This window comes from Heterocephalus glaber, unplaced genomic scaffold (genome assembly GCF_053883595.1).
Source record: "Heterocephalus glaber isolate CG9 unplaced genomic scaffold, H.glaber_assembly_v1.0 deba00000281, whole genome shotgun sequence".
Classification (NCBI taxonomy): Eukaryota; Metazoa; Chordata; class Mammalia; order Rodentia; family Bathyergidae; genus Heterocephalus; species Heterocephalus glaber.
In genome coordinates this window covers 10,279,540-10,302,963 of record NW_028258139.1, presented here as the reverse complement: position 1 = coordinate 10,302,963, position 23,424 = coordinate 10,279,540, and the positions used below count along the sequence as shown (strand labels likewise).

Genomic DNA, 23,424 nt, shown 5'->3' with positions numbered 1-23,424 from the left:
GCACTATCCACGGTCAAGTGAGCAAAGTAGTGCTCACGGTTCCGTGCCAGTGCTCCAGGACAGGGGCTCATTAGGTATTTGCCACCCATCTTAACTCTCCTTCCTCCTCTTCCACCGTGTCTTCTGGGCCTGGGATTATGGTAATCCTCTTCAGTCGGCTTCCCCATCTATACACAGCCTCCTACTGGCCAGCCTTCATGTGTGCCTACCCTGGGGTCTTCTTCCTAGACTACCTTTGCCCTTTCATCTCCTTTTTACAAAGCTGCTTCAGCTCCTCACAGCCTAGACAATCCCATTTTTAGTGACAGGTGGTCCTTAGCACCCTCCCCAAGCCATTTCCTTATTGTCCTTAGGAAACCTCCAAGAAGGCCAAGTTAGAAATTCCTTATTTTAAAAATTCATAGCATGCCCCTTTTCACCTGTCAGCCCCACCTAAGATGCTTCACCCTCTTTGGTCTTTCACAGTTTCATCCAAACTGAACCTCCCCAGGAGGCCTTCTGCAGAGACTCTTCAGTGCAACGTCCTTCCTCTGAAGTCTCGTACCCCTTGCTGTGATGCATAGCGTATGTGCCCATGTAGCCTTATTTTCCTTTCCAAAAAAAAGAATTTTCTTGTATTTACTTATTCCCAGTACCCAGCAGAATTCCCTAAAAACAGTAGCTTTTCATTGGATTTGTGTTGATATGGGTGGTTCTTGCCTAAGTGGAGTAACAAATAGATGCCAAATGGTATTAAGAGGAGTAAGGGTTTAAACATAATAACAGTACCTCAGGAGTTTGAGCCCAGCCTGGACAACTTAGTAACTTAGGGAGAACCTGTCTCAAAATAGCAAATAAAAAAAAGACTTGTATGTGGCTCAGTGTGAAAGCTCTGGGTTCAACCCTCAGCACCACAAAATAGTAATAGTAACTGCAATTATAACAATAACAATCCTATCAATACCTATCATTTATTCATTTCAGTGGGCCAGGCAGAGTGCTAGATCCATTATAATCATTATGTGATTGGATATAATTGCCCCATGGATTGGGGCTAAAAATGGGATTTTGAGAAGTGACATACCTTGACCAAGGTCACACAGCCAGTAAGGCTTAAGTCTGGAAGCAGGACAGTGGCCCGGCTCTCAGCATGAGTCCTCTGTCAGACTGCATGAGGTGCTTCCATTGTTCAGTTTTTTAGGCCACTTGCTTCCTTATCCCTATGACTAGGTTTTGTCCTCATCTCTAACATGGGAGCCTTGGTAAGAAGCAAGAGAATGGAAGGGATGTCACATGCCAGAGTGGTCAGAAAAATGAGGTTGCTCAGCAAGTGTCATAAAAATGGATGACTTGTGCCCTGTGCCTTACAGTAAAGATGGAAAAATGAAAAGAGAGTGGGGAAAAGAGTGATGTTGACAGATGATGAGTGAGCACAAATGTTTATCCATGCTAATGGAGTGGGAATGTGATAGCCACTCTGCTCTAATGGCTGTGAGGAGCAGTCTCTCACTGCACAATGTGGAAGCGCAGGGAATCTTCACCATAGAGACAGAGCAGCCTGAGACCTGGCTGGCTGCAAACAATGGCTAAAGCATTTCCATAATGGCCCAGCCTCACAGGTCCAAATCACAGATCAGAGGCAACAAAGTGATCTGATAGGGAAAAACCTAATCTGACCCTGGTGTTTGATCTTGCTTCTCTGGATTCTTGCAGAGCCAAGACCATGTGTGGCACTGCCCTTGGACAGGTGAGAGGCTGGAGGAAAATTACTAGGGTCAAAAGAGGTGCCAGCTCTCTCTCCCTTCTAAGGCCAACTCAGACTTCCAGAATATCCTCAGCAGAGACCGCTTAGCTCACTACCCCCAACCATCTCTCTGTCCTGTCTCCTACCTTGGGGTGTTCCACATCATACTGCAGAATATTAAATTCTCTACTATGGGGCCAAGAAGTGGATAAACAGGGAAGGAATTCGGACTGATAAGGGACAAAAAGTAATATAAAATCCCACAGGTGGTCTGTGGTCCAACAATAGGGAAACATTTGTCTGCATGAGGTAGAAATTTCTCTCCCTTGTAAATGCCCTATTGCCTGATTTCCACCATTCTAGTTTCACTTTGCTTCCATTATTCCGTGATCCTCCAGGGAAAGAGGAAACTTTCATTCATTAACACCTTTATCAGAATTACTTCATCACAGATCAAATAAATCCACAGAAATGACTGAGGAAATGAAGAAGAGCTTAGAAAGCCAACTTTGTCTCCATCACTACTTGGCCTGGTCCTGCCCTGGGGACACATCCTTCAATTTGTAGAGACAAATATCCACAACAAGAGGGGAGACGTCAAGACAGGAGAGGGAGGCAAACAGCTTCATTATAAACCTGGCTCCAACTATGTTTGCAAACTTCTTGAGTTCTGTCCTCTCAGGCTGACCTTCCAATTCTGTCATCATATATTCTCTGGAGACAGGGCACATAGCACATGGGGCAGGGAGTGGTGCTTGATAGCAGCATGGACAGAGGTAATGTAAGGTGTTTGATTCATCCACAACCCTGGCCAGGCCTGGAGAAAGAAGTCCATCCCATTACACCCGGGAGAGACTGACAGATATCCCATGGGCAGAATCATAGTTGTATGGCTTCATTCAGGAATGCTGCTGTTATGTTTTTTTTAATTCCCCCAAAGGTAGTGGGGTATCTGTTGCCGTTGCCTTCTAAAAGGGAAGGCAGAAAGGAATGCTAAGGAATGCACATGCAGACACCGAGGTGGGCATTTCCCCCACCATTTCTAAGTGTCATGGTGCACCTGTGAATTTTATCGGTGATTTTGTGACATTGAAATCATTCAGGTTGCATCTTTGAGAATTTTGTTCTCTTCTCTTAGTATAAGTATGAATATGTATATACATATGTGTGTATCACATATATGAATATTTCTTTGTATCCATGCATATATTTATGTATATTATCTGTGTATGTACTGTATACGTATATCTATTATTATATAACTATTATATATGTATGTGACTCAACACTCTAACCTTTCCTGAGAAATATACACACATGCACACACACACTCACACACGTGCACGCACGCACGCAGACAGACACACACATATGCAAATAAGGAGGACAAAGAAAGGAAAATTGCCTAAGGAATTCTTTCCAAACATGCCTCCTTCCTTGCTTGTTAGTGTCTACAAGGGATGGTATTAGGCAGTGGCTACAGACTGGAGCTTTATAGTCAGTATGGTTCAAATACAGTCTGCTGCTGTGACCTTGGTCCAGGGACTTAACTTCTCAAAGCCTCAGTTTCCCCATCTAAGGGCAAGGCTTAGTGCTTCCAGCTGCTCACTGGGTTGTTAGAATGCTTAGATCAAAGAGAAGATTCACATATGGGAACAAAGCCTCCTGCTGCCTCATATATAAGGGCCCCAAAAGGGTCACAGGTTTCCTTAATACGAAACAAAATGGATTTTCCTGTGGTTAGAACTAGAATTTAAAATACAGTATCCCTCAGGTTACAGGCAGCATTTTTAAATACAGTGGGAGGCCTCATAGACTGCTACCATCCACCTCTGCCCCAGCATTTAGAAAGTGTAAAGTTGAGCCTGGAGACCTCTCAGATTCACTGCTGTTGGCCACCGTGCCATCCTCAGCCGCAGAACTGGGTTCTGTTCCTGCTGTTGCTGCCATCTCTTTGCAGGCCTGGACAAGCCAGTCTCCTCTCCAGACCACAGCTGGTGTACAGACCAGCCCTGAAATCCCTCCCAGCCCACCCTCTGCTTGGTTGCTCTGATCTCACCATGTAGCCTGTGAACATTGACTTAAAGGGGATGCCACCTGCCAGGCACTTGCTTTTCTAAGTCTAGGGGTGGGTTATACATGTTCATATATACTCTTCCTAATGAGGCTGAACTGAGCTAGTGAGGGTATTAAAACATTTTAGTGTTACTAGTTTTTAAATTAGCTGGCGCTGTTAAGGAGAGTCCCTGCTCACTTTGTTTATGTGCAAAAGGAGCTTTCCAAGGGCAAGGTTGAATGATCAGAAGCTTTCATCCTAAAAAAGACAAGTTTATGAGCTACACATTAGACTTACAAGGGAACCTTCAATAATATGGATGTTGGGGGCCCCTCTTCTTTTGCTCTGGATGCTCGCCCTGGACATCAGTTTTTGTTGTTGTTTTTAAAAGTTTTCCAAACATGCAGCCAGGGTTGAAGCCCAGTGCACTAAACTAGATTTATTCCCAGTTCATATGTGTGTCTCAGTTACTTCCCTCATTGCTGGGACAAAATATTGAACACCAGAAAGTTAAAGGAGGAGGGGTTATTTTGGCTCATAGGTTGTAAACGTTTCAGTCCATAGTCAGAGGGCTCCAAGGCAGGATGGCATGGCAGAGGAGAAACAGTCCATGGCATGGTGGTGGGGAAGCAGAGAAGAAACAAGGGAGGCGGGAGGAAGATAGACTCTTCTGGTCCACTCCCACAGTGACCCTCCTCCTCCAACCAGGCTTCACCTCCCAATATCACATTTAGCTGTAAATTTATCAGTGTACTAATCCACTGATGAGTACAACACTCCTATAATCCAATTACCTTCCAAAAATCTCACTTATGAGGCTTTGGAGGACATCTAGATACACAGTGGACCACCGAAATTCACGGGGTTATGTTCTTCAAGCACCTAGGAATTGTGAAAAATCATACTTTTTAAATATGGTCAGAAAAGTGCTTATAAATGCCTATTTTATGGTTTAAACCCTAAATATGCTGTCTCCCACAGTAGTGTAATTTAATTTAATAAAAAACTGTATTAATAAAGCCTTAGAAGGTGCAGGGCATTTTGGCAGCATCTTAAGGCTTTAAGAAGAATAAAACTAAGAACACTGGAGATAGCTATACTCCATACAGCAACCTGTACTGATGTGGAACCCTGGTGCATCTGCTGGAGATGGGTTACAGGGCAGCAGCCAATCAGCAGCACAGAGAACTGAATAATGCTCTCGGATTGGCTGCTTCCAAACCTCCACCAGAAAACAGTTGAGGAGGATAGTTGCAGTTTCTGTGAAATCGCGGGCGTTTCAGCGAACAATTATTAGTTAGGTTCTAAAGAAAAATCCATGAACGACTGAGGCCATGAACTCTGAACCACGACTTTTTGGGGGTATACTGTATTAATACAGTATTCTATTAAGTTAAATTACATAACTGCAAGAGACAGCATAGTTAGGGTTTAAACTATAAAAGTAGGCATGTACAGGCATTTTCTGACCTTATTTGAAATTCACAGCTTTTCACAATTTGAGGATGCTCTAGGAACATAACTCCCACGAATTTCAATGGTCCACTGTAGTTCAGATTAACCTTGAACTCATTATGTAGCCCAGGCTGGCTTCAAACTCATGGCATTCCTCCTACCTCAGCCTCCTGAGTGCTGGAATTATAGGCATGTACCGCTGTGCCTGGTGAAAAATTGGTTTTGAATGTGAATAGGAACCAAAAACTTCTCTGGGGAGAACTGGAGTAGGAGTTCATACTCAAGACATATTTGTGAAAAATGAAGCCTTTCTTGGGAAAAGTTTGACATTCAGATTATCCAGATCAAGTGAGTTAACACTCATTTATTGAGTGCCTGCTGTTTGCTCAGCTTTGTGCTTGGTGGCATCATGGATAACGAGGGCAGCTTTCTTCCTGCAGGCATTGGTAGTCTGGTCTGGGAAGCACAATTAGCACCCTTTGAAGAAAGAAGCAAGATGAGAGGATGTGTAATTAAGTGCTAAATTGTGTCACTGGGACTCTCCTGGGCTAAAGGATTCAAGGACAGGAACTCAATGAGCCCTGAAGATGGCAGAGAGGAGGGAGAGGAGCCCTAGTCAGGAAAGTGCAGGCAAGAGATGTCCAGGGCAAGGCCTTGAGGCAGGAGCCTGGGATGAGAATAACAACTGAGATGGCCTCAGGGAAACAGACAAGCCACTTCCCATCAGGGGCATCTGGGTGTGGCCTCCCAGCAGCTGCCGCAGCCTGTGGGCATGCACCCCACTTCCTGTGGAGACAGGCCCTCAGTGCTGGATCCACTCAGGAAGCTGTGGGCCCCTGGTGCGCCCCAAGAGCTCTGTCTAGGGGAGGCACTTGGCTGCAGGGCTGGGTTGATGGGCCCAGGGAGGGGTGGCAGAAGAGCAAGGAGCCTCCTTGCTCTCCACCACCACTGAGGGGCATCAGTGGAACCTCTGCCCGGAAGACCAATTCCATTCCTGCTGTCCTGTCTGTGGGCCTTCAAAGCTTTCTGATCTTATAAAATTAGAGGTTTTAATTTTTAAAAAATTTAGTCTTTTTTTTAATTAATTAAGTTTATTGGTACATTTTAAGTATATGTAATGATCACATTCATCATAAGGAATTTGCACTTATACGTGATCTATCTTGATTCTTATTTTTTCCCATTCCGCTACCCTCACTTCAACCCCTCTTCCCCTCCTTATTTTACAAAAGCTTTCTTTCCATTTTTTCCTTCTTTTTCTCATTTTTTTCTTTCCCTTCCTTCCATTCCCCCACACGCCTCCCTAGTTCCAGTACCCATTTGAACATTTTCTTCCTATTTCACAATATCTGTTATACATTTTGGTACAATTAGAGGTTTTAAGCTGTTAGATTTCATAACTTAGGTTCTGTTATCTGGCAAGATCTTAATTTGGGATCAGCAGTTGAGCACAGATCAGAGTAGAATTCCTGCAGAAGATCCTTGATCTGTGATTTGTTCTAGGGGGTAGGGTGATGAGCAGGGCTCTCAGAGAAAATGAGGACAGACAAGAGAAGCTGCAGCCTAGGCCTCTCATTAGTGGTTTAAAGGTGCAGAGAAGTCCTGCAGGAAAGAGCCCTGTCTGTCCGCGCCTCCTCAGCAGCAACACTGCACTGTTCCCAGACAGCACCAGTGAGTGCCCTACGGAAGGGGCAATAGGATCCTGCAGAGCAGAGCCTGATGGAGCCTTAACAGAGATGAGCTCTCCATTCTCTTCTGGGATGGGGGACCTTGACACTGAAGAGAGGTTCCCCAGACTACTCAGCCTGGCTCTGGGGGCTGGCGGGGAGCAACCCCTGGTCTCACGTCTGGGTTAATGTTGCTCAGTTGTTAACTAGCTGCGAAGCAGAATGACTGGAGACTCACAGGCAGGCTGTGCAGTCAGATAAACTATCAGTGTGATTGCGAGGCTGTTTCTACTTTCTTGTTCAGTAATTTTACAAAAGGTGTACAAGCCAATGGATTTATTAGGAAAAACTTCATAAACTTTGGTCCACTTTCAAGAAGTGTTTGGATTCCTGAAGAGGTACTGCTTTTGAGGCTTGTTTCTTTTCAAGACTGACTAGTGTTTATGAACTAAAATCTGGCTGCCTTTACCCCTTAGTAGGTGCACAGTGAATTCCCACCCTGAGGCTCGTTTGAGGCTGCTTAGCTGCTCATATTGTGACCCTGGGCATTGGGATGGAGAGCCCTGGCCTGGCATGTTAGTTGCAGAAGAAGGTGTAAGGCAAGGCAGCTGGACCCTCCACACTCTACGCCCAGGGCCAGGCTAAATGCTAAGAAACTAATGCTAAGTCCACCCTTCCAGAGGGGCGGGCAGGCAGCTGTGGACTTGCTAGCCTTGCACATACTCTCCCTCTCCATCCCCCTCCAAAGTTACCAATTCCTGGAAATTCTTCCCAAGTAGCCCCTGACGTCCTACAAGCATGAGGACTTTATGCCTTGCCCTTCCTGGATCTGTGGCCTCTGTGCTCTGATGTCTCCTCAGTGAGCCACAGTGGGGGATGGCCTGAGGGTAAGTATGCCCACTTCCCTTCCCTGGCACATCTACTCTTTAGAAGGGCTAAATACATCTATAGCTTATTCGCCAAAACGTATCCAGACCTATTTTTAGTGCTTTGAACATGTTGACTCTTACATAAGATTCACTCAGTATATATAAACTATTCAGTAAATAGTCCCTCGTGAGAAGAATGGTATTTTGGTCTGTTTTGTTTCTCTGCCCTTTGAGTTCTAATTTGGGGCCAGAGAGCAGGTTGGCTCCATCTTGGTGTTGGTTGCAGGAACGGGCTACCTTCACAGTGGAGAGGGGCTTTTGAGGTCTCTGGAGGCTTCACAGATGTGGAGCATGTACCCCAGTGCAAAGAGCGGAGGCCGGAGAGCAAGATGCAGAGCTGCGTGCGGGCCTGCCGCTGGGAGCATCTCCGTGTGGGACTGTCACCCGGGACCCTCTTTCCTGGCTTTGTCTCTCCTGTTTCTGACTAACCTATCTCTGCCCTTGCCTCCTTTGCCATCTCCCGTCATTTAGCAGAGGAAGGAGGCAAACATGAGGGACAAGATCTTCAGACGTGACTTCATGGGGATTATAGTCCCTGCTCACAGGGGACACGGTTGAGCATTGGAGCCAGTGTTCCACTGGTGCGCAGATACGGCTTCTGGTCGTGACAGTGTCTGACAGGTTGGAAATGAGGGAGGAAACCTGTCCTGGTTTGCTGCGGCTGCTCCTTTAACGAAGTACTACAGACTGGGCAACTGAACAGAAGTTGGTTTGGCTTCAGTTCTGGAGGCTGGAAGCCCAGGACAAAGGTGTTATCCGGGTTGGTTGCTTCTTCGGCATCTCTCCTTGGCTTGCAGGCGGCCACCTGCTTGCTGTGTATTCACACAATCTTTTTGTGCGTCTCTTTGCACCCACATGTCTCCTTTTTTATAGGCAATCAGTCCTGACCTCATTTTAACATAATTACCTTTTTACAGAGTCTGTCTCTTGGTAAAGTCACATTGTGAGGCACTGGGGAGTAGGACCTTAACTCAGGACCTCTGGCAGGGGACATATTCTGCCCATAACAGAATGGGCCTGTGCTTCATCTACACCTGCAAGGCTGCTCTGAAAGGACAGTGCCTCTGTTTGATTCCCACGGGGGCACCTGCACTTGTGGGCTGGTAGTGGTTCCCACGGGCTTGGAGAAATGAGCTGCTTGGGGTAGAGACAGGTTCTAGGGAGGATGGTGGGGACGGCTATGGGAGGACCTCTTGCAGTGGTCCCTGTTCCACCCGGCTACAGAGTGACCTTTTCCTAAGAACGGGCTGCAGTGCTTGGGCTCAGTTATGGAGCTCAGTCTCCCTCACCTGTGGGGCACGGGAAGGCAGTTGAGTTGCCACTTCTCCTGTCAGAGCTCTGAGAGTGCAGATGAGGGCAGATGAGGGGATGTCTGTCAGGGACTCTGAGCTCCAGTGGAAATTGGGGAGTTAAAGGGTGGTTCTGGGGAGCTGTCAGCCAGGGCATGACACGTGCACTGCACATGTGTGCATGTGTGCAGAGGGGTGAGGTGGAGGGGGTTGAAACAGTACAAGGCCCTAAGAGAAATCTGGAGTGTGTTCCAGCCTAGGAGACTCTTTGGGATTGCACTTCCTCCCCTTCCTTCCAAGCCAGGCCTTGCCAGGCCAGCAGATGCCCCCCCCCTTTTAAAGCAGCAATGGTAGCAACAAAGCCCACATTTGATGTACTAACCCAGCACTACAGGAAGCTCCCTAGTACCGGGGTTTATGCACATGCATTGTCACCTCCATTGTGACAGCTTTAGTCCCCTATGTTGTTGCTGTTTGACCCATGAGCAGGGCTCACAGAGCTGAAAGTCATTGCCAGCTGCTGTGACCGAGGGTACAGGGAGGCAACCCTACCTCCCTCTGTTTCTGTGAAGGTGCAGAGAACAGATTGCTTTATGGGACCCTCAACAAGTTCCTAGAAGGCTCAGGCCCCTTGATGAAGAGCCCTCTGCAGTGCACAGAGAGCCACTCGCTCTAGGCAGCCAGGGGCTTTCCAATTCAGAAGATGCTTTTTGCCTCCCATGAGAGGTGAAAGTGAGAGGAGGAGGTTGGTGTGGCATCAACACCTGGGCACAGAGAAGGGGTCTTGGGTGAAAGGAGGAGCAGCCAAGTATCTAGATGAGAAATGCAGCTCTGCCCAGGGCTCTTGAGTTTTTCTGGAGTTTTATTCTCTAGCACAGCCTGAAATTCTTCCCTAGGTGGACACAGTGCTCAGTGGCTGAATGGCAGCTGTGGGGGAGTGTTTTCAGGACATCTGCACCATCTGCACCCTCCTGAGCCGTTCAGATGACCGCTGGGCAGAGACTCTCAGCAGAGGTCAAGGAAGGTGTCTGAACATCCATCTTCCCTGCCTTCCCGTCCTGCACACAGATGCACACACTGCAAGGTTTTTTCTCTGCTCAATCTGGCTCTTTCACTCCCGATCCTTCTCTGTACCCAGAACCTGGACTAGGAGCTCTGAGATCACTTCATTCAACCTCATTATTTTATTTGAGAGGAAGCTGAGTCTCAGAGAAGTTCGGAGACTTGTCTCCAGGCACAAAGCAAAGTTGATGGCGAAGTCTTGGGGAGCCCAGGATGCCCAGGTCCTGATCCAGGGCTCCTTCCACATGTGACAACAGGCTTCATCTGTCCTGCTGTTGATTTGTCGAATCGCCAGTGTTCTCCCCATCCCGAGGCCACTTTCAGCTGGGCATGTGTAGAAGTTTACACACAACTCAGGCTGGGCCATCTCAGCACAAATCTGTCTAGAAACAGAATGCTAGGGAGGTGGAATGGTCAGGTGACACTAATAAGACAGACACCCTTCTTTCTAGTGCTTGCTATGTGACAGGCACTCTTTTAAACATACTGTGTTAGTTCATTTTGTCTTCATATTGTCCTGACCCATTTTACAATTGCAGTAACTGAGGCACCCAGAGATTAAGGAACATGCTGGAAGATACATAGCTGTGTGTGGTGGAGCTAGGATCTGAGCCTGGGGATGTCTCATTCTAAGTCTATGCTCTTAACTGTGTTTATCCACAAAGGGAGACTCTATGTTTCTCTTCCTGTTTAATGACAGGGGCTAGGATGTGAAGGGGACTTTGGAAACTTCCAGAAACTGTGGTTAGGCTGTCCAGATGGATATTTCACAGGCTCTTTGTCAGGATGGGAAGCATGGAATGGGTAGAAATGACCTACCTTCCACCTTGCTCTGTGGTCTGATGCCATCCCCCTCCCCCACCGAGTGGGCTGCCAGCACACAACCCTGAAAGAGAGTGACAGATGGCGTTGGTGGGCCCTAATTAGGTCCTCTGTCTTCCCCTGAGGTTCCATCAGAGGCAGACAAACTTGAGGTACCCTGGAGACTCCTCACAAATAACTGGTTTGAGTCCTAGGATTTAAGTAGTCAAAAAGATAAGTCCTGGTGATCTTTTATCACGAGGATCTAAGACTAAAGAAAAAAAGCCCTAAAAATAATTCCTCTTCTGCCTCTCTCCACCTCTAAATCCTCAAAATGTCAGTCTTCTTCCCAAACCCACACTCTTAAGCACTTTTGAAACTATATCTCTGCATATCACAAGTTGTCTTTCAGAGTGCATTGGATAAATCTTACTTGTAAAAAAAATGGGGGGGGTCTCTTCATAAACAAAAAAAAGTAGGAAGCGTACTGATCCAAAGCACGCTGAACAAGGTGATTTCGTGTGGGACTTTACAAGTCTTTGACCTGAGCAAGTACTTTGGAGAAGAGCAGATCCATAGCTTGGTAGTTGTGGAACCTCTTCCCTTCCTTTCACATGCAAACGAGGAGGTGTTTTCAACGGTTTTTTTGAGTACCAGAGTCAGTAGGTGATAGGAGAGTAGGTACTGTCCATGGCCCTGTGACCAGATCTGGAGGAAATCTGGACCTCCCTGGCCAACCACCATCCACTTCCTGCTCAGAGGGTTTCTAGTTACCTGCCATGAACTCAAGCTTCTGCCAGCCAGCCCGTCACATCTCTCCTTGGTCACATTATGACCATCATTGACCACTTCCTATTTAGCCCTGGGTTGTAGCCTTGGGATGTACAAAGCTACAGGTTGGACCTAGACATGAGGTCATCAGCCCTGTGGATGACCTCCCAATCTTGGATCCTGCAGCAGGTCCTCCAGGGCTGCTTCCCCTTGTTCTTGCTCCCTTGCTTTATTCTGTTTTCTTTGTGCAGGTTTTAGGTATGTTTCTTTGGCAAAAATGATTGCACTGCTAAAAGAAAGCCTGAAGCTGCTAGTTTATTTTAATCCCCTTATTTAACAGTTAGGCAAGTTAAAGCTCCAAGATGCCAGATCCCTATGCAGGACCCCACAACTCCTTGAAGACTGCAGAGCCAGGTCTCAAACATAGCTCCCTGATTCCCAGGGTTCATGATTCTTCCCATTGCATAGCTCTGCCTTTGTAAAGGCCATTGGGGTATGCATGGCTTTGAACTCTGCTTAAGAGGTCTTGCTGTGCAGCAGAACTACGCAGGGCACTTTCTAAAAATGACAGAACTATTCATTTTGAAGGACTAGAACCATGTGGGATGAACCAAGGGACCTTGCCTGGCAAAGGGTCTCTCTCTCTCTCTCTCTCTCTCTCTCTCTCTCTCTCTCTCTCTCTCTCTCTCTCTCTCTCTTCCCCTGGCTGCTATATCTCCAGCCCTTTAAAAAAATTTTTAAAAAATTTCAAACAGGGTCTCACTAAGTCACCAGGGCTTGGTTTAAGCCTATGATCCTCCTGCCTCAGCTTCTCAGAGTGCTGGGATTACAGGCATGTGTCACCACTCCCAGCTCAGATGCTTTATCTTTTGAAGGCTCGAGATGAAGCATCCTTTCTGTGCCACTGGACCTGGAACACAGAGAGGCTTTGCCTACTCTCTAGTGTGTGTGAATGTGCATAGCTTTTTTTACAAGGCAGGAGGTGCAAATTCCCCTTGTTTAAGAATCCTTGCATAGTGAACTGGTCACACGTTTGATTCTGAAAGACTAATATAACTGCCACTGTTGAAGACTCTGAAAATTAAGTGTAGAAACAGAGGCTGTGGGAATCACAGGGCTGCCCTAGGTGGGCTTTCTTCAAGGGAAGGTCCTCACTTTGTCCTCAGAGATTTTGACTCAGGAGTCTGGGGTTGAGGCCAGGAATCTGCATTTGTAGCACACCCTCTTCCCACCCCCACTCATGTGGTTTTGATGCAGCTCATCTTTGGACTATACTTGGAGAAATGCTGACATACATAGTGAAGAACCAAAACTGTGTTATTATAGGAATCACTCAGACACCCACATGGGAGGATGTGAAGCTAGATACACAGGTCCATGACTATCCGACTGAGTTAGAGAGAGAAGTAGGGCATTTTAATTTTTAATTTGAATGACATGTGGCACAATGATATCATCCTGATAATCATTTTTAAAATATTTATTTGGTTTTTTGCTGTTGAGTTATATTAGTCCTTTATCAGACATGTGACCTGCAAGTATTTTGTTTCATTCCATGGGTTGCCTTCCATTTTGTTGCAAATTTGCTATGTGGAAGCTTTTTCAATTTGAAGTAGTCCCACTTGTTTATTTTTGCTTTTGTTGCCTGTGCTTTTAGAGATCATATCCCAAAAAAACAAGCTAAGACCAATGTCAAGGAGATTTTTTTCCTTACGTTTTATTCTGAGAATTTTGTGGTTTCTGATCTTACATTTAAGTTTTTAATCTATTTCAAATTAATTTTTATGAATGGCATGAGATAGGGCTCAGCTTTATTATCCTATATGTGGTTATTCAGTTTTCCCAGCACCATTTGTGGAAGGGACTGTTGTCTCCCTCTGGTGTATTGTTGAAGTTCCTGTCAAACATTAGTTTACCATCTGTGCATAAGTTTATTTTTGCATTCTCTGTTCTGTTTCATTTGTCTCTGTGTATGTTTTTATGCCAGTATCATGCTGTTTTGATTACTGTAGCTTTGCATATAGTTTAAAAGCAGAAAGTATGTCGCCTCTAGCTTTGTTCTTCTTTCTCAACAATATTTTGGCTTCTCAGGCAAACAATCTGATTGAAAAACAGGCAAAGTATCTGAATAGACATTTTTCCAAAGACGTCATACAGGTGGTCTCCAGGTATATGAAAAGATGTTCAGTAGCACTTACTCTCTTCAGGGAAATGCAAATCAGAACCACCATGAGATATAGCTTACTCCTGTCAGAATGAGTGTTATTAAAAAAAAACAATAAGAAATGTTAGTCAGGGTGTAAAGAAAAGAGAACCCTTGCACATTGCTGGAGGAAATATAAATTGGTACATCTGTTGTGAAAAACACTATAGAAAGTCCTCAAAAACTAAACATAGAACTACCATATGATACATCTGGGTATATATCCAATGGAAATGAAAAATTAGTGTCTCCAAGAGATATTTGCATGTCTATGTTCACTGCAGCACTATTCATGACCTCCTAGAAATGAAAACAGCCTAAGCATCTGTCAAAAAAGATGAATGGTTAAAATAATGTGATTTTTTTATATTTAGTATGGTATGTTATTCAGCCTTAAACTTGGGGGACACAATGCTGAGTGAAATAAGCCAGAGACAGAAAGACAAATACTGTATCCACTTAGTATATGTAGAATATATGTAGACTCTAAAGACATCTGACTCATAGAAGTAGAACATAGAATTGTGGTTACTAGGATTGAGGTGCAATGGGGTGAAGGAAATGGGGAATGTTGGCCAAAGGATATAAATTTATAGTTATAAGATGAATATCTGCAAATTATAGTCAATAATATTGTATTACATATTTGAAATTTTCTGAGAGTAGATCTTAAATATTCTTGTCATAAACCCACACAACAAGGCAATTATGTGAGATGATGAATGAGTTAATCAGCTTGATTGTGATAATCATTGCACTGTGTATACATGTATCAAATCATCACATTGTATACCTTAAATATAGTATTTCCCTTTATCCATTGTTTTACTTTCCACAGTTTCCATGGTTCAAAAATATTAAATGGAAAATTCAAAACATAAGTGACTCATAATTTAAAACACATACCATTCTGAGTAGTGTGATATCTCACTTCTTGCCTGGAATGTGAATCATCTCTTTAACCAGAGTATCCACTCTATGTATGTTACCCACCTGTTAGTCACTTCGTGGCTGCATTAGTCAGGTTTTGTTGCTGTAACCAAATACTTGAGAAAACCCACTTAAAGAAGAAAGAATTTATTTTGCCTCAGGATTTCAGAACTTTCAGACCATTGTCAGCTAACTTCAAGGCAAAAACATGAAGGAAGGTTCTTGCAGAGGAGAGCTGCTTATATTATAGCAACCAGGAAGCAGACAATAAGGGAATGTGCCAGAGAAGAAGGGGCTGGGAACAAGATATAGTCTCCAGTGATCCACTCCCTTCAACTAGGCCCTACCTTCTAATTTTCCATCACCTTCCAATAGTGCCATCAAATTATGAATTTATCAATGAGTTAATCTAATGAAGTTAATCTCTAATGAAGTTAGAGCCTTCATGATCTAATCACCTTCCAAAAGCCCCACTTCTGAACACAAGAAATTTTGGGGAAACAATTTAGATCTAAGCCGTAACAGTGGCCATCCTGGGTGTCAGATCAACTGTCACAGTGTCATGGTGCTTGTGTTCACATACCCCTTATTTTTCTTAGCAGTGGCTCCAAAATGCAAGAGTAGTGGTGCTAGCAATTCACATATGCTGAAGAAAAGCCATGAAATTCTTGCTTAAGTAAAAAAGGTAAACATTCTCAATAAGGAAAAAACAAAACTAAAAACACTCCCTTTTTTTACTCTCAAATTCACAAATATCTGATCTGAGAACTTCTTTTTCAATTAACTAAGTTTATTGGTACATTTTAGGCATACATAGTGATCACATTCATCATAGGGAATTTGTACCTGTCTAAAAACACCTTCTATACTGAGGTTCCTAAGATTTATCATAAGTTACTGTTGGGAATCTCTTACTGTGCCTAATGTATAAACTTTATTATCAAGATGGATGGATAGAAAAAAATATAGTATATGTAGGGTTTGGTACTATTTGTAATTTCAAATGTCCACTGGTGGTCTTGGTACATATGCCCTGCAGTAAGGGGGTGACTACTGCATATACAATTTTCATTTGCCAGTTGTACCTCAATAAAGCTGGAGGGGGATCAAAATTGGAAAAATAAGTAAAAGGTATTGATTAAGCATCACTTTGCAGGAGGCTTTGCAAGCCCTACATGACCACAGTACTCTGCATAGAAGGATCCCTGCCTTCTAGTGACTTACACTCCAGGAAGGAGACAGTGGAGAAGTAGAGCAGAACTGAGCGGCGAGGTAGTGGATGCATGTGGAGAAGACAGCTGAGATCATATACAGCCAAGAGCTTCATGAATTTCTGAGGTTTCTTGAAGGTCTGTATGTCATCTCTTCTATAGCTTTCAGCAGAGAGCAATCTGAGTACATCCCAGTGCATCTCTAGTGAGAGACCTGACAGCCCAGGTGTTCATCAGATCTACATCCAGATCTTGCTGAAAGTCTGAAGCCAAAGATCTCAGTAGCTCAATAGCTACCACTATACGGCCACCATGTATGGAACACCTGTTACATGATGCTGTCCATAATGATTAGCTTATTTAAGCCTTTAATAACCCTACCAGATAATTGTATTTTTATCACTACTTCACTGGCAGGAAAATGGAAGCTCAGAGAAGATAAATAACCCAAGCCACAGTCTCAGCTCAGGTCTGTTTGACTCCAAGGCCTACATTCTATTCCCTCAGATCTCTTAACTGGAAAATGAGGCAATATCCTGTTCCCTGCCTCCCAGTTGGAGAGAATGTGAGAATAAGAAATCCTTGAAATGTTATCACCAACAAATGCAACTTGGCTTTTGAATGTGTAGGAGGCAAAAAGACATTGACAAATAATAGGATTTACACGAAGTTTTGATTTGTTTGGAGAGATGCTGTAAACCCTTTGGTATTGTTGACTCATTTGGAAATTTGACTTCCAAAGGAGCAAATGCAAAGTATTTTTCATATCCCAGCCCTCCTTCCTGTGATCTGAAGAGGGAAATAATACGGTAGGTAATGGAAAGTCTGGAGTGGTTTATATTTAGCTGTGCCTAAAAACAGGAGGATGGACTACATGAAATCTGCAAGGCCTTTTGACTCACAAGATTCTTTAGTCATTCAGTGGGTTCCAGTTGTAAGCGTGTAAAAAGCAGCAGGGATCTAGTGTGTTTGGGAGAGAGCATGCGACCAACTGCTAAGGCTCTCAAGCACAACATCAGAACGACCAACTGTTGCCACCTGACATGCTCCTCCCCGAAGATGGAGCTTCCTATGAATCTGGGAGGGTGCACTTGGAGGGAGGCAGATAGGGAGTGGGAAAAGGAAGACAACCCGACCTTCAGCAGAACCCAGGGTTGCTGTCTGTAACAACATGAAACAACTTGTAGAAACCCCATCCTGATCATAGGTGTGACATCGGTCCTCCAGGCCCTCTCCCCAGGCTTCTTCCATGGTGATGGCCATTCATGATGAAGCTTCCCTCTCTACCCTGACTCCACCACGGCCCATCACCTTTACTCCAGAGCCAGCCTGGTTCCCTCCCTATGTCAGGAGCTTTGGGAGAAGCCAGTGTCACCTCATCTCCATCCTGAAGCATATTTTACTTTCCCAAATAGCAGACTCTGGTTCTTTTTTAACAAATGACTTCCAGATGTTGAAAGCAGCGGCCAGTGGAATTTTATTGCCCCCAAACTGTGGTTCTGGGCCTCATACTTCTGACTTGAAGGTAATTTGGAATGTAAACATTGCAAGGCATGTACTGGAATTAATTATAACTACCCTGTATTCTGCAAGGTCCACAAGCTTGCAATTAACTGTTTACATTAATATCAAGCCAGGCAGATTAACTGAAGTATGAATGAACCTTTGACTATCAGTTTTCCCCATTACCTTCAGAAAGAAAGGCACTGGGACCCAAGGTGACCCATTTCCCCAGGGCTGGTCATCAGTCCCAGCCTAAGAAGAGGCTGTGAAGCCATCCTCTCTCTCTCTCTCTTCTAGCAAACAAGAAACAGTGAATGGGAAGCAGAGCGGAGCCACACATGTTCACAGGGAAGCAGTGATAGGCATGAGCCTCTACATGATATGTCAGATATCAGAAGCTTATTTAACCAAGAACACAGCTGTGCACATGGACAGAAACGGTCATGTCCACGCTGGGCCTGCACAGAAAATCCATGGCAGCTAGCACTTGACTGATAAAACTAGAAAGAGCTTTGGGGGATAATTTTTAAACTTCACGATGGTATTTTAAAGTATCATGTGCACTTTGGGGATGGATGGTGGTGACGGTTGTGTAACCCTGTGAGTGTACTTAATGTCACTTAACTGTAAACTTTAAAATGGTGAAAATGGCAAATTTTATGTTATGTATGCTTCGCCTCCTAAAAAAAAAGGCAGGGTGTTCAGGCAATAAAGGTTCTTTGGGATTATGTAAACCATGAGAACCCCTGGAACATTCCCCTATTCCTTACATGTAATACCAGATGGTAAAGTCGTGCTCCCAAGGAGCATTTCCACACTATATTGTCAAGATATCCAAGTGTCTTAGTTACCTTTCTCTCACTGCTGAGACAAAATATGCAACATCCACAAATTAAGGGAGAAAAGGATTTTTTGGCGCACAGTTTGTACAAGTTTCAGTCCATAATCGGCTGGCTCCAAGGCAGGGTGTCTTGGCAGAGGGGCAGTAGTCCACGGCAAGCACGCAAGTGAGAACAAGCAAGAAACTTTAGCAGTGTCTTTCTGCCCCTTTTATCTTACGCAGACTACTTAGGGTGGGTAGCACTCACACCCTTAATCCTAGTGCTGTCTGGCCTAGAATTGCACCATAAATCAATTCCAGAAAAAGCCCTACCTATGACCACATGAGGCTTTAGGGGGGACATCCAAACACAAGCCATAGCACCCAAGGACATTTATGGGAAATAACCACACCTGCAGTACTGACTGATCCCTAACATCTCCCATGTCTTTGGAGTGGTCGCTCTTAGGGCAAGGAACATTAAGAAAAGCAAGTAGGTAGTGACATTCACTGCATTAGTGAGTTTTCTGTTGCTATAATGAAATACCTGAGGCGATTAAATATTGAAATGCACTCGTTGATTTGGGCGTCACAGTTGTGGAGGTTTCAGTCTGGGATCAGGTAGCCCTGTACTTTGGGCCTCTGGTGAGGCAGCATATCGTGGCAGGAGTTTATGTCTGAACAAACTTCTCATCTCTTTCAGGAATATCTTTAGTTATGTTTCTGTGGCTGCCTCCATGCCCTGAATCTATTCAAAATGTTTACCATTTATGGTCAGTTTTACTTTGGGGGAAGAGCCAGAAGTTGCACAGTGCCAGGCCTAGTGAGTGAGATGGATGAGGATACACTGTAATGTTTTTAGGAGCCTGCCTGCCTGTTGGCAGTGGCATTCACTGTTGTTGTTTTTTTTAATCAAACCTCATAAAGACACTCACAAAAGAGGACTCCCAAAACTGCTTCAGACGGTGGCAAGAAAAATGGGATAAATGTGTTCAAAGTGTGAAGGAATTAATGGCAAAGCGCCATTTACTGTAATCAGTTTTTTACTTAAATGCACTGTAGTTTTTGATCAACCCTTATATGTGATTGCTGAGCCAGAGGTCCCTAATTCTGAAGTTAAATCCATTTATTTCATCTAAATTCAGAAATTTACCATCAAACTTACTATAATTAATGATGTTAAAATCTGCATTTGCTGCTGGGATATTAAATTTTAATTCCCTCTTCATGCTTCTCCCCTGGTGTTGGGCATGTCTATGTCTTGGTCTGAATTCAATTTTGCATATCACAGTTTGATAGCAGTGTTGTACAAGAGGACTGATGGAGACTCAGCCCACGGAGGATAGACATAGGCTGAAAGGGAGCATGGTTCATGGCAAGCACCGGGAGCCAGCACATTCTGTGGGCTGAGTTAATCAAAGAAGACACCGGTCACCCTCAAACCTCATGAGAGGTGATAATTCAGGCTTAAATTTCTCCCCACCCAAGAAGAGTTTCCTCTAAGCACCTCACAAAACTCCCTGGGGTCCTGAAGTTTTAAGTTCTCCTGGTGCCCTCTGGTGAGATGTAATCAGCAGGAAACTGGTTTGGAGGTCTTTGGAAAGAGAAATGACCTAAGATTAAGGGGTTAGAAAATTCTCCCCATTCCCCCAAAACAAGATCATCCTTATAATCAGAAGGCTCAACTAAATGGCACTTGGGGTTGGCATTTTGTTTGTTGGTTCATTCATAACATTGATTTAGAAATTTGGGGAGTGGATTTTTTTGACTTTAAAGAAATAAAGACCCTTTGCCCCCTGTATAAACACAGGCTTTCTTCCTCCTCCCTCAAGGGGGAGTCTTTCAGGAAAGGGCCAAGAGGCCCCCACCAGGGTCTTTCCTGGCAAAGCAGCATTAGCAAATTGGTGGAGACCAAAGCAGCCCCTCCGCTGAAAGGCTCATATTGCTTTTGATCTATTGACACTTTTTCAATTAAGGAATCTCCCTTGAGATGATCTATCGCCTCCCTGTCTGAGCAGGAAGTAATTGCCATCAAAGCAACTCCATCACATGCCTTGTGTCTGCCATGGCCAGGGAGGCAGAGGACTGCACTACTTGTGGGAGCTCAGGGCGAAACTCTGGATACTGGATAAGCCCTTTTTGGACTTTCCCTTATTGTTCCTCCCCCTTTTTGGGCTGAGGCCAGTTACCTGTGTTTATAGCCTATCACCGTAGGAAATCTAGCTCTTGTTTTATCTTCTGGCACTTGCTCTTCTTTTAGGACTATCAGAGTTGCAGGCAGTGGAAAGATGATCCTTCCAGGTGACCTCAGAACGTGGTTTTATTTTACTGAGGTATGTTAGTTATGTTTTTATTGCTATGGCAAAATATCTGAGAAAGACAGTTTAAAGGACGACAGGTTGATTTGGGCTCATGGCTTAAAAGGTTTCAGTCTGCAATCAGCTGGCTCCAAGACAGAAACATCATGGTAGAGGAAAGTTGCTCATTTTTGGCAGAGAGAGAGAAAGGACAGGATCCCAGTGACCCCCTTCCTTCAATGGAGCCTCTCCTCCTGATAGCCCATGCAGCTCTGAACCCATCCATGGATGTGGTTAGTGCCCTCATGATCCAGTCGCTTCTCCAGGCCTCACCTCTGAACATTGCTGCATTGGGATCAAACCTTCAATGTGTGAGTCTTTGGGGCACGTACTTCATGTTTAAATCATAACCCTGAAGTTTTGGAGGGAACTCCAAATTTCCATGATCTGATAGTTTAAAATTAAAACTTTAAATTGCTTTGATGTATAATGTGCCTATGGCAGAATGCAGATTCCATGTGTACAGCTTGATGGCTTCCCACCTAGTGCATGTTGCTTGAAGCCAGCACACAGATCAAGAAATAGAACATCATTCACACTCTTGGGTCCATGCTAGTCATTGTTCTCTTCTTTGGGAACCACTATCCTGATTTTCACCGAGATCATTTTGCCTGGTTTTGTACTTTCTATAAATAAACTCATAAAATATGTATTTTTAGTCTAGATTTCTTCTCTTAGAGTTGTGAGATTCACTCATGTTCTTGCCTGTTATTGTTTGTCCATATTTGTTGGTATGTGGTGTTCCGTGCATACACCACAGTTTTGCACATTCTGCTCTTGATGGATATTTGTGTTGGCTTTCTGTTACTGTAAGAAGATACCTGAAATAATGAAATTAGAAAAGGAAAAGGTCTACTTGCGCTTACAGTTTTGTAGGTTTCAGTCCATGGTCAGTTGGCCCCGTTGCTTTGGGTCTTTGGCAAGGCAGCACATCATGACCAGGAGTGTATGCTGGAAAAAAACCACTCATCGTATGGCCGGAGCTGAAAGAGGAAGAGAAGGGGCTGGGATCCTCCCAACCCCTTCAAGGACATATTGCCAGTGACCAGAACACCTCCACTAGACCCCACCTCTTAAAGTTTCCACACCTCCCAGTTGTGCTTTGCGGAAGACAGCCTCTAGCACCTGAGCTGGTGGGATATATTGAAGATCAAAATCATCTCAATACTGGTTGCTAATAATAAACATATGCATGCACTTTTAAGCACAATGCCTAGGAGTGGAGTCACTGGGCCTTAGGATATGCCTATGTTTAGCTTTGCTCTTGCTGATCCTACAAAATGGTTATGTCAATTTCTTTTCCATGTAGAAAAATGTAAGAAGGGCCACCCTGCCCCCAACCCCCACCATCCTGCATTTAGAAAAGGAAACACAGAGGCTGTGACTTGTCCAAAGTCAGAGGTCCATTCTTGTGGCCCTTCACCTGGTTGTATTCCCATTAGCTCATAGAGACTTCCTTTTGAAGAATGTGAGAGAAAATGATGCATCCTCCATCTCTCGCTCAAATGTTCCTAGAAACCATTCTTTTGTACTGATGATCTTACATTAGACAAAGTGGCTTTGAATTCTAAATGTTCAAGAACAGGTGAGCACCACAGGAGTGGCCTTTTCCTTTTTATCCAGAGGATACGGGGAGGTGTGACTCCCTGACGCTCCCTTGATGGATAGCGTCTGCAGCCATCTGCTTTCCTTTTGAGCTAATAATCTGAGAGCGAGAGAAAAATGAGTGTTTTCTTAAGATTGAATTTATAACAACATGGGGCCAGCCTCCATCAGCTAGACTGATGAATGCCCAGAGGAACATGGTCCATATTTGTGAGTATTTGTTTTGTTGCTTTTTCCCAGATACCTACCTTTCTTGCCTAAGCTGTGTTGTCAGTGTGCTTGACTTATGCTGGAAAAGGAATGGGCCCTTGTGGCCCCTTAGGCCACAGGCAGTTTTTATGGAAGAAAGGTACAAAGGTAGAGTTTGCTCACCATGCGGAGCTCACAGCCCCAGAGCTGCAGGTGTCCTCAGACTCTACCCTCCCTCCCTCAAAAGTGGAGAAGGAAGAAAAATCTATTAACTGCACAAAGATTGAGTTCCAGGTATTATTTTAGGTGTGTAGATACAGTTGACTGAGCAAATAAATGAATGAATGATTAGTTTTGAAATACAATAAAAAGACCTTTGCTTGATTCCCCAAAAGAGAAATTTTCTGAAATTTTTACCTAGATCACTCCTAGGAGTAAGAGTGCTCCAGGAAGGTGTGGCTCTTTGGCCAATGACTCTTTTATGTCCTCAAGCCTGAGAACTTGTTGTTCTCAGACAGGAAAATAATGGAAAGACTGGTATTTCTGGTGTGTGAAGATTCTCCTGGCTCCTTTAGAACCAGCTCTCAGGGTGAGAATAACCAGAATAGCTGGAGGGAGGACCTTTGCAAAAAGAGTCTGGGGCCCTGATTCCAACCCAACAGGCCACCAGCTCCACTAGGAGAACCTGCTCTGGATCTCTTTAGCTTCTTCTAATGTGGGGCAGGTCCTCAAGCTGGGTATATCCAAAGGGTGGCAGAGCACAGTAGCTATGGATCAAACTCTGTTGCCTCCTATATGTGTGACATTGGGAAAGTGCCTGTGTTTCTCTGAGACCTTAGTTTCTTCATCTGTA

General features: G+C 44.4%; 1 protein-coding gene and 1 pseudogene across 50 annotated transcripts in view; both read left to right on the top strand.

Moving 5' to 3' along the window:
* Cacna1c (calcium voltage-gated channel subunit alpha1 C) overlaps positions 1-23,424 on the top strand; it is a 733,897-nt gene that overhangs the window by 328,022 nt on the left and 382,451 nt on the right. The window lies entirely within an intron of this gene.
* Positions 1-23,424, top strand: part of LOC147830217 (small nuclear ribonucleoprotein-associated protein N pseudogene) — an 82,607-nt pseudogene that overhangs the window by 8,703 nt on the left and 50,480 nt on the right. The window contains exon 1 of the transcript XR_015439698.1: positions 1-23,424. This exon is cut by the window's left edge and continues 8,703 nt beyond it; it is cut by the window's right edge and continues 50,480 nt beyond it. The product of XR_015439698.1 is annotated as a small nuclear ribonucleoprotein-associated protein N pseudogene (transcript).